The sequence below is a fragment of the Manis javanica genome, chromosome 12 (assembly GCF_040802235.1).
Source record: "Manis javanica isolate MJ-LG chromosome 12, MJ_LKY, whole genome shotgun sequence".
Lineage (NCBI taxonomy): Eukaryota > Metazoa > Chordata > Mammalia > Pholidota > Manidae > Manis > Manis javanica.
The window spans coordinates 37,742,553-37,754,894 of NC_133167.1; the positions used below are offsets into that span (position 1 = coordinate 37,742,553).

General features: G+C 36.5%; 1 long non-coding RNA gene across 1 annotated transcript in view; it reads right to left on the bottom strand.

Moving 5' to 3' along the window:
- LOC140844757 (uncharacterized) overlaps positions 1–1,457 on the bottom strand; it is a 145,067-nt gene extending 143,610 nt beyond the window's left edge. The window contains exon 1 of the long non-coding RNA XR_012123247.1: positions 1,392–1,457. This is a non-coding gene — a long non-coding RNA (uncharacterized lncRNA). The remainder of the gene's footprint in view (positions 1–1,391) is intronic.
- Between the last annotated feature and the right edge of the window lie 10,885 nt (positions 1,458–12,342).

The window sequence follows — 12,342 nt, forward strand, 5'->3', positions numbered from 1 at the left end:
GATGGAGAGTTTGGAGGAAGAAGGTATTTCAACAGATAGGTAAGAACTTGAAACAGGGTATTAAATTTAGGAACAAAGGACCTATAAGAGGGAATCCCTTTGGAGGAACACTAGGGGAAGGATTTATCTCATTAGATTTTTTTCCTTTTTGCTATGCAAAATAACTTATTTAACATAGGGTTCTAAATCTTATGCCTATGTTCATTGATTACCCTAACACTTATTCAAGTCTAATGTCCTGTTCAGACTTGAACAGATATGTAGAAGCAAACAAAGAGAAAAAGTATTAAGAGAACCACGACATATGGATGCTTCCACTGCTCACATTCAACAAAACATCGTCAGAATGAGCACCACATCCAACACTTTCCAGGGCTGACCGCCACCAAAGCGAGGGTCTCTCTTGGGAGACTTGGAGAAATGCACGAAGCTGAGACAGACAGCCCAGGGAGAAAGGCAGAACACCTTCTTTTTCAAGCAACACTATTGGGAGGGCACCTGTGAAAACTGCTTAACTGCTCTGAACCTTATTTTTGCCATCTGTCAAAGGGGAATACAGTGGGTATTTTGCTTTTTTCTTAGATTTACAACTAATGTTAAGTAATATGAGAAAAAGTTCTATAAGTTCTATAAATTCTATAAAAATTCTGTAACTTCCTATAAATACAAGGTAAGAAAACTAAATGCAAAATTAATGGCAAAGTTCTTTATTCACAGACCTAACAGAAGACTCTTTAATATTAATTGATTTACTGCTGGAACCACAGTGCCACCTAAAGATACCATACCAGAAACATGGAACAGAAACTTAAATATCACCTTTTTTTTAACTTACATATTGTGTGAACATATGTAGATATTTTATTGCTGATGTCCCATCACAAGTGCTCTGTAGTGGTGAAGAATTAAATTTAGTTTAGAATGTAAGTCTTTCATCAAAGTGTTCAGAAATCTTTTAGACTTAAAAGCAAATGTGCTGAGGAAACAGAACATAGTATTTGTAATAATAACTTTACATTGTATTGCTCTTTGTAACAAGAATGACCTTTCAAGAAGTTTAGACAACAGGATCCTTATTAAATGCATATATTCTACACTAAGAAAAACCTACAAGGATATATTTACATATATGCACAGAAAAAGGAAACAGAGGAGACAGACTTAATGCATTGTTAAGTGGTGGCTTTGTTTCTTTAGATCATATTCACCAAGGATTAACGTAATTCATGTCCTCACAGAGCAGGAGTGATAAAATCACAAGATATATACACCTGCCTTATTATAAACATAAATGACATAAGATAATGAATGAAGCACATATATTATGGCTAAAGACAGAAAACCAACTAGAAAAATACAGTTAACAGTCTTAATTTCTTAAGGGATCCTACCTTTGTTAGACTCTTCGGTGACACATTTATATTTGGGATCCCACATATTTTCTGTCATTTTACCCTATAAAAGCAGGAACAACATGTATGCTATTAGGCTACAGGTCATAAGTAAATAGAAGTCTTTTTCAAACATTATAATTAATCCTTAAGCAATACAAGAAAAAAATAAGTGCCTAGGCCTCCCTAGAGAGAATGTCTTTGGGAGACATATTAGTCTAGACAAGCTTAGAAAAAGCAGAAGCTCTATGCAAAGTTAGGGTTTGGGGGCAAAATCATTACTTAATGAGTGTGTATTGCACTTTCCCTTTGTACATGATTATCTCCTTCCAGATGGTCAAATGTTTGGCTGTAGATAAGCAACTTAAAAGGAAAGCTGATATTCAGAGACTCAGATTTTACCCATCTCTCTAATTCTTTCCAAATAAGACACATGACAAACTCATATAACAGGATCTCAGTAAATATTTGTTTAATAAATAAATGAATTGTAGGACCTACAACTCAATATGTCTCTAGGATAATATATATGCATATGCCTTGAATAACATTTGAGAAATTCTGTAACCAAGTACAATCGTATTAAGAATTATCTGGTTTCATTTTTATCTCCCATTGAAAAAGTGATTTAGTTAAGTTATCTTCCATTGGAATAATATATTTCTATCAGAAAAAGTAAAAGAAGGTCTCTGTCCTATTTCCTATGCTTTTATAATTGTGAGGAAGGTGATGAGAGGACAATTATGGAAAATAAATGTAAAATTAATGGGAAGTTCTTTATAGATAGGTATCTCCTTGATTTTATGGGATTGTGATATGAATTGGTTAAACATAATTTAAAAGCTTACTTAGATTTTGATAATGCTTAAAGTTGGATAAAGCAGTTATTTAGAGAGGACATACCTCCTAAATTAAGAAACTACCCAACAATGATAAAATATAAAACACAATATAATGAATATTTTCAGTAAGTTAAGAGGAGGTACTTTTTGAATCTAGAAGACTATGAGTTTGGTTAATACAATATGGGACCACTGCACATTTATTATAAACTTGAAAAACCCAAAGTACTTGTGTTAGACAGGATTCTCTAGAGAAACAGAACCAATAGGAGTTAAATAACTAGAGAAAGAGATTAATTATGAGGGTTAGGCTTGACAATTATGGAAACTAATTTGCTTGAGGAATGTTGAATGGTTTTTTGAACATACTATGATAGTAGAGATGACACAGATGGTAGAGAAGTTCTACCATCTGCTGCCTGCAAGCTGGAGGCTCAGGAAAGCCAGAAACGTAGTTACAATCAAACCTGAAGGCCTGAGAACAATGGGAACCAATGGTATAAGTCCCAGCCTGAATCTGAAGGCCCAAGAGTCATGAGTGCTGATGTCCAAGTGCAGGAGAAGACAGATGGCCCAGCTCAAGCAGAGAGCAAATTCACCCTTCCTCCTTGTTATCCTACTCAGTCCTTCAGTGGATTGAATAATGCCCACCCTCCCTGGTGAAGACAATCTTCTTTACTCAGCCTACTGATTCAAATGCTAATTTCTTCCAGAACCATCCTCACAGACATATCCAAAAGTAATGTTTTATCAGCTATTTGGTCATTCCCTACTGACTCCAGTCAAGGTCACACATAAATTTAACTATCATAGTGTGTTCAAAATACCATTCAACATTCCTCAAGCAAAGGTCAGGGTTCAAAGTTTGACTTGAGATGGTGACTTGTAAATGCACAGAAGATACGATATAATAGATTCATACTTCAAAGTTATTCACACATTAGAACATTCTAGAAGAATTTATAAAGCTTAAAGATTGGCAAGTAGCTAGTACAGTTGAGTCCTAATTTATATGTTTTGACATAATTAAGGATGCATTCATACATTATGAATTATAAAATATCAAGTTTAAAATCTCCTAGTCATTATATAAAAATACATCATACTTCAAAATTCTTAAAATGTCAACAAGAGGGTAGGCCATTATGAATTATTGTGAGCCAAAGAGATGTGAATAGAGCTAGATAAAAGTAGAACTTCATCAGATGCAAAGCAAATAACTGAAAAATTCAGTCCATGTTAGGAGCCAGCAGTTTAAAGCCTATGTACCAAATGTGGCATTGGGGAGATTTTCAAGCACATGTCTTGTAAAATGCATCATTGTCTACTTTGTTCTAAGAAGCCGACAGAATATCCTTCTCCATTCCCACTGTGCTGTGGTGTGGTCATTTCCTACACTCCAGTTGACTCATACTTTGACAGAATGATAGGCAAACTAGCACAAACCTTCTGAAAGGGTACTAAAAACTTCTTTAAATTAACCTACTCTAGCCTAATTGGCTCATTTATTTAAATTGAACAACAACAATAATAAGGAATGAAAATCTAATGAGGCACAGCTTGGGATACTCTAACATGTGGAAGAATACGTTTAAAAAAAAAACTCTAGGAATTTTATAATCCTAAATTGACTAACAGAGCCCTTTTATCTGATAACACAATTGTCTCAGATTGTAAGGCAGCGGGAGTCTAAGAAAATGTTGTACCTATAAAATTAAATAGAGCCCAACAGCCTTAATTTGCACTCAGTTTGAAAGTGTTTATAATTTTTTATTAAGATTCCTTCATTAGCCTTTAATATTCAACTTTCTACTTCTTGTGTATGACAGCAAAATCTAATTAGAATGTATCACATTTGGTTGTCACTTTTTCTACCTGAAACTCGTCATGCCTCCATGAACAGACATGGGCTTAACCCTGAGTGTTTGAGAATTCATCTCAGGCAAGTCACAGAAGTGAGACCAAGTTTAGGGTGAAAAAATAATTATCAGATATGGCACTCTCAAATTCCTTGACTTTAGATATAACAAAATCTTGTTGAGCCAGAATGCCTGGGGAGCAGGATATTCCGATTAAATTGATCTTCTGCCTAAATTTTCATAAACCCATAAATTTTTCATTCATTATAAAATTTTGTAAAAGTATACTGAGTTCTTAATAAGAATCACACTTGATGAAATGGAGAAAGAGCTGGTGATAATAAAACATTCATGATTCTTATCCTTTCAGAGGCACAGGAGACATATACACAACATCTACATAGATATGAACACAGAGATAGAGAATGTACATATCATTCTATACAATAATAGATATAAGTAAATTTATTTAACACAATGTATCAGTGTTTCCTTAATACAAGAAGCAGCACAGAGTCAGGCAACAAGAAAGTGGGATGGCTCGCCATTGGAGGTGGTCCTAGATACATATTTTAACACATGTTAAAACCTTTTTAAATGCAGTTAGTTATTCCTGTGTTAGATGGAGAGCACACCAAATAAACCTGCTTTCCTGGGGGCCAAGGATCCAACAAACAAGCATCATGAATGATTTTAAATAGACCAGGCCTTACTGAAGAAGATGTAAGTTGCCAAAGAAAAATCTTCCAAAACACTTACCTACAGAAGCTTCTGTTTTTGCAAAATGTAAAGCATATCATAAAGATCAGAACGAATTATCTGCCTCTCCTTGCTGTATAAGTTTTAGGATGAGGTGTATTTAAAGGTAATACATTTCAAAAATCTTTAAATTCACAAATACCCAATTCATACACAAGTTGTTATCTCTAATTTTGGTAACACATGATATGGAAAGCTTTAATTCTTCATTTTCTTCTTTTTTCATTATTATCAGTTTTATGTGTATGATGAGAACACTTAAGATCTAGCCTCTTATCAACTTTGAAGTATACAATACAGGATTGATGACTATAATCACAATACTATGCATTAGACCACCAGAACTTATTCATCTTCTAACTGCAAGTTTGTGATCAACATCTCCTCAATCACCTCAGCCCCTATCCCCAGTCCCTGTTAACAACATTCTATACCCTATTTCTATGAGTTCCGCTTTTTGTTAGATTCCATATATAAGTGGTAGCATGCAGTATTTGTCTTTCTCTGAATGACTTATTTCACTTAGCATAATGGCAGGCTTTCCTTCTTTCTCATGACTGAATAACATTCCACTGTGTGTGTGTGTGTGTCTTCTTTAACCATTCACCCATAGGCAAACATGTTGTTCTCCATATTTTGGCTCTTACAAACAGTGCTGCAATAAACAGGAGAGTACATATAAATCTCTTCTATATCCTGCTGTCGTTTCCTTTGGATAAACCTAGAAGTGGGATTATGTGGTAGTTCTCTTTTCAATCTTTTGGGAAATTTACATACTATTGTCCCTAGTGCCACACCAATTTACATCCCACTAACAGTGCACGAGGGTTGCCTTTCTCCATATTCTAATACTTATCTCTTGTCTTCTTGATGGTAACCATTCTAACAGGTATGAGGTGCTATCTCATTGTGGTTTTAGTTTGTATGTCTCTGATAATTAGTGATGTTGAACATTTTTTTATGTATCTGTTGGACATTTGGAGGTGCTCTTTGGAAAAATATCTACTTAGTTCCTCAGCCCATATTTTAATCAGATTGTTTGAATTTTTTGTTATTGAGTTTTATGAATTATTTATAAATTTGGGGGTATTAACCATTATCAGATATGTGGTTTTCAAATATTCTCTCCCATTCCACAGCTGCCTTGTCATTTTGTTGATTGCTTCTTTTGCTGTGCAGAAACTTTTTAGTTTCACATACCACCAACTATTTATTTTGCTTTGTTACTTGTGCTTTTGGTGTCATAGCCAAAAATTGTTTCCAAGACTAGTGTCCAGGAAGCTTTTCCTCATACAGCTACCCTTGAACAAAGGTTTGAACTGCATGGGTCTACCTATATACAAATTTCTTTCAATAAATATATTGGAAAAATTTTTGAACATCTGTGACAATTTGAAAAACATTTTATTTTTTCTAGCTTAGTTTATTGTAAGAATACAGTATATAATACATATAACATATAAAATATATGTTAACTGATTGTTATGCTGCTATTGGTAAGGTTTCCAGTAAACAGTAGGGTTTTTGTACTTAAGTTTTGGGAAAGTCAAAAGTTATATGTGGATTTTCAACTGCATGGAGGGATAACACCAACTTACCCCTGCATCGTTCAAGGATCAACTACATTTTCTTCTAGGGGTTGTACAGTATCAGGATTTTGTTTAAATTTTCAATCCATTTTGAGTTAATTTTTGTGAGTGGTATATGATGAAAGTCCAACTTCATTTTTCTCCATGTGGTTATCCAGTTATCCTAAAACCATTTATTCAAGATAACTCTCCCATTGAGCATTCTAGACTCCCTGTCAAATTTTAGTTGACCATATATGCAAAAGCTCTCCATTCTGTTCTATTGTCTGTGCATCTATTGTTATGCCAGTACGAGATGCTTTGATTACTGTAGATTTGTAGTATAATTTGAAATCAGGAAGTGCAATGCCTCCAGTTTTCTTCTTTTTTCTGGATTACTTTGGCTCTTTGGGGTCTTTGTGGTTCCCTACAAATTTTAGAATTGTTTTCTCTCTGTCTTTGAAAAATATCATTAGAATTTTGGTGCAGGCTGTATCAAATCTATAGATGTATTGGGTAGTATGGATATTTTGGCAGTATTAATTATTCTGATCCATGAAAACAGGATGTCTTTCCATTGGTTTCTGACTTTAATTTCTTTCATCAAATTTTTGTAGATTTCATTGTACAGATCTTTCACTTCCTTGATTAAATTTGTTCCTAAATATTTTATTATTTTTCATGCTATTGGGAATGGGACTATTTCTTTATTAGGTATTTTGTTGTTACTATACAGAAACACAACTGATTTCTGTATGTTGATTTTATATCCCATAATTTCACTGAATTTGATGATTATTTCCAACAGTTTTTGGTTGAGTCTGGGTGTTTCTATATATACAAAATTATATCATCTGCAAATAGTGACAATTTTACTTCTTCTTTTCTGATTTGCAGAGTAAAGTTCCTCTTACCCTCTTCAATATATCCAAACTCTTTTAATCGAAAGAGCAGTGATCTCCTCTGGAAAATTTCGACTTCTACAAAGACTCTCTTATCTGTGGGTGTCTGCCTGAGTTGGCAATATCCAGATCCCCCTTGGCCATGGTCAAGAGAAGCTGCGGCTGTTTCAAGGCTCCTGCCAGTTCGAGAGCCCTCACTGAGATCTTCTGCCCTCTACCCAATGCACAGGTGGATGTGACTCCACTCGAGTCCCAGAGCATGTGGTGCAGGATCCCACAATCCCCACGGAAACACTTTTGCTCATGGATGGATGCCAATCTTTAGTTGTTAAAAGCAGGGACAAAGAGGACGGAAGTCTTATACTGATGTCCAAGTCTTTATTTCTTTGATGCTCCTGTCAAATATGGATAAAAGTTTCATTTATATCTGTCCAAAAAATGTCGTGTACATTTATACATATATGACAGCAGGCTTGTTAGTTCTCTTTCTGTTTTAAAAATAAAAAGTCCTGGTTGCCACTTCTATCATTTAAAATGAACTGCTACCTTGACTCTGATTCATGGAATGAGTTATTTTTATGTGTGTAAAGATTAAAAACACCACCAAAGATAGAGCAATATTAATTGGATTTATGTATGACATGGGCATTTATACTGTTGCCCTAGGGTATGGGAGTTATTGTTTCTTCAGAAAGGGTGTTTGGTCCCCAAAACTCTCGTTATAGATACAGATCTATACAGATGCAGAACAAGATGCTTTCTTGTTCTGAAACTTCCAAAGTCATTCTTGTAAACCCTGGAGCTCAAAGAACACTAAGATAGCTTTGCACTTGTGAACAGTATGCCTTATAACATTAGATTATAAAAACTCTTTGACTTGGCATTATGTATGAATTACATTTACAAAAGAATAACTATTGTCATAACCTGTTTGCATGGTATATGTTCAGTTTTTACTAACAGCCATAGTAAGTTAAAAAATAAAGGCTATCTGAAACTGTATTTTTAATTGTTATTCTCAGATACCACGTCCATTTTTACAGTGGTAATTCCTTATTTGATTTTAGATATCAAATGTTTTAAAAAATATATGGGCTTTTATTTTGTCCAACCTGGCTATCTTAGGATCTTAGGTTAGTTACTGGTACCTTATTTTATAGTCCCTATGTCCAAAAGTGTCAGCCCAAAGATACAGAGAATCATGTATCTTAGAAATTGAATCCATTAGAAAAATAGAGGCGGAGCCAAGATGGCGGCATGAGTAGAGCAGAGGAAATCTCCTCCCAAAACCACATATATCTATGAAAATATAACAAAGACAACTCTTCCTAGAATAAAGACCAGAGGACACAGGAAAACATCCAGACCACATCCATACCTACAAGAACCCAGAGCTTCTCAAAGGGGGTAAGATACAAATCCCGGCCAGGGGGGTCTGAGCGCCCCTCCCCCCAGCTCCTGGTGGGAGGAGAGGAGTCAGAGGGAGAGGGAGAAGGAGCCCAGGACAGCTGAACACCCAGCCACAGCCATCCAGACCAGAGCGCAGACACAGTGCATGCACGGGGCTGTGGATACTAAGGAAACAGGGCAGCAAGAACGGTGAGCAGGTACCGGAGGCCGGCACCGGAGGACAAAAGAAAAGGAGGCGGCCATCTTTTTTATTTTTCTTTTTTCTCTTTTTTTTGTTGTTTTGTTGTGGTGAGCACTTTCTAGAAGTCTTAAAGGGACAGGGACCACAATACTAGCGAAACAGGGTACCAAGACTGGTGAGCGGGTATTGGAGGCCAGCGCTGGAGAACAAAAGAAAAGCAAGCAGCCAAGTTTTTATTTATTTTTTTATTTTTTTTGTGTGTGGTCATTGTTTTGTTTTGGCGAGTGCTTTTTGGAAGTCTTAAAGGGACAGGATGGGACACTTAATCCAGAGGTAGGGAATCCGGGGATCTCTGGGCACTCTAATCCCCTGGGCTGCAGGAAGCATGGAGGCCCTTTACGGAGATAAGTAGCCTCCCGGCCGCTCCCCCTCCAACACAACTCCACCATGTTGGAGCAGCAGCCCAAGCCAGGCCATGCCCACAGCAACAGCAGAGATAAACTCCGTAACAGCCAGGCAGGAAGCAGAAGACCTGTCTGCACGCAGCTGCCCAGCACAAGCCACTAGAGGTCGCTATTCTCCCAGGAGAGGAAGGCCACAAACCAACAAGAAGGGAAGGTCTTCCAGCCGTGACTAGTCCCAGCTCTGCAAACTACTCCTATCACCATGAAAAGTCAAAATTACAGGCAAATCAAGATCACAGAGACACCAGTGAAGGAGACAGACCTAACCAGTCTTCCTGACAAAGAATTCAAAATAAAAATCATAAACATGCTGACAGAGATGCAGAGAAATACGCAAGAGAAACAGGATGAGGTACGGAGGGAGATCACAGATGCCAGAAAGGAGATTACAGAAATGAAACAAACTCTGGAAGGATTTATAAGCAGGATGGATAAGATGCAAGAGGCCATTGATGGAATAGAAACCAGAGAACAGGAATGCATAGAAGCTGACATAGAGATAAAAGGATCTCCAGGAATGAAACAAGATAAAGAGAACTGTGTGACCAATCCAAATGGAACAATATCTGTATTATAGGGGTACCAGAAGAAGAAGAGAGAGGAAAAGGGACAGAAAGTATCTTGGAAGAAATAATTGCTGAAAACTTCCCCAAACTGGGGGAGGAAATAATCGAACAGACCACAGAAATACACAGAACCCCCAACAAAAAAGATCAAAGGAGGACAACACCAAGACACATAATAATTAAAATAGCAAAGATCAAGGACAAGGAAAGAGTTTTAAAGGCAGCTAGAGAGAAAAAGGTCACCTATAAAGGAAAACCCATCAGGCTAACATCAGACTTCTCGACAGAAACTCTACAAGCCAGTAGAGAATGGCATGACATATTTAATGCAATGAAACAGAAGGGCCTTGAACCAAGGATAGTGTATCCAGCACGACTATCATTTAAATATGATGGCAGGATTAAACAATTCCCAGACAAGCAAAAGCTGAGGGAATTTGCTTCCCACAAACCACCTCTACAGGGCATCTTACAGGGAGTGCTCTAGATGGGAGCACTCCTAGAAAGAGCACAGAACAAAACACCCAATATATGAAGAATGGAGGAGGAGGAATAAGAAGGGAGAGAAGAAAAGAATCTCCAGACAGTGTATATGACAGCTCAATAAGCGAGCTAAGTTAGGCGGTAAGATACTGAAGAGGCTAACCTAGAACCTTTGGTAACCACGAATTTAAATCCTGCAATGGCAATAAGTACATATCTCTCAATAGTCACCCTAAATATAATGGACTGAATGCACCAATCAAAAGACACAGAGTAATAAAATGGATAAAAAAGCAAGACCCATCTATATGCTGCTTACAAGAAACTCACCTCAAACCCAAAGACATGTACAGACTAAAAGTCAGGGGATGGAAAAACATATTTCAGGCAAACAACAGTGAGAAGAAAACAGGGGTTGCAGTACTAATATCAGACAAAAGAGACTTCAAAACAAAGAAAGTAACAAGAGATAAAGAAGGACACTACATAATGATAAAGGGCTCAGTCCAACAAGAGGATATAACCATTCTAAATATATATGCACCCAATACAGGAGCACCAGCATATGTGAAACAAATACTAACAGAACTAAAGGGGGAAATAGACTGCAATGCATTCATTTTAGGAGACATCAACACAACACTCACCCCAAAGGATAGATCCACCGGGCAGAAAATAAGTAAGAACACAGAGGCACTGAACAACACACTAGAACACATGGACCTAGAAGACATCTATAGAACTCTAAATCCAAAAGCAACAGGATATACATTCTTCTGAAGTGCACATGGAACATTCTACAGAATAGACCACATACTAGCTCACGAAAAGAGCCTCAGTAAATTCCAAAATATTGAAATTCTACCAACCAACTTTTCAGACCACAAAGGTATAAAAGTAGAAATAAATTGTACAAAGAAAACAAAAAGGCTCACAAACACATGGAAGCTTAACAACATACTTCTAAATAATCAATGGATCAATGAACAAATTAAAATAGAGATAAAAAAATATATAGAAACAAATGACAACAACAACACAAAGCCCCAACAGCTGTGGGATGCAGCAAAAGCAGTCCTAAGAGGAAAGTATACAGCAATCCAGGCACACTTGAAGAAGGAAGAACAATCCCAAATGAATAGTCTAACATCACAATTATCGAAATTGGAAAAGAAGAACAAATGAGGCCTAACGTCAGCAGAAGGAGGGACATAACAAAGATCAGAGAAGAAATAAACAAAATTGAGAACAATAAAACAATAGCAAAAATCAATGAAACCAAGAGCTGGTTCTTTGAGAAAATAAACAAAATAGATAAGCCTCTAGCCCAACTTATTAAGAGAAAAAGAGAATCAACACAAATCAACATAATCAGAAATGAGAATGGAAAAATCACGACAGACTCCACAGAAATACAAAGAATTATTAAAGACTACTATGAAAACCTATATGCCAACAAGCTGGAAAACCTAGAAGAAATGGACAACTTCCTAGAAAAATACAACCTCCCAAGACTGACCAAGGAAGAAACACAAAAGTTAAACAAACCAATTATGAGCAAAGAAATTGAAACGGTAATCAAAAAACTACCCAAAAACAAAACCCCGGGGCCAGACGGATTTACCTCGGAATTTTATCAGACACACAGAGAAGACATAATACCCATTCTCCATAAAGTGTTCCAAAAAATAGAAGAAGAGGGAATACTCCCAAACTTCTATGAAGCCAACATCACCCTAATACCAAAATCAGGCAAAGACCCCACCAAAAAAGAAAATTACTGACCAATATCCCTGATGAATGTAGATGCAAATATACTTAATAAAATATTAGCAAACTGAATTCAAAAGTATATCAAAAGGATCATACACCATGACCAAGTGGTATTCATCCCAGGGATGCAAGGATGGTACAACA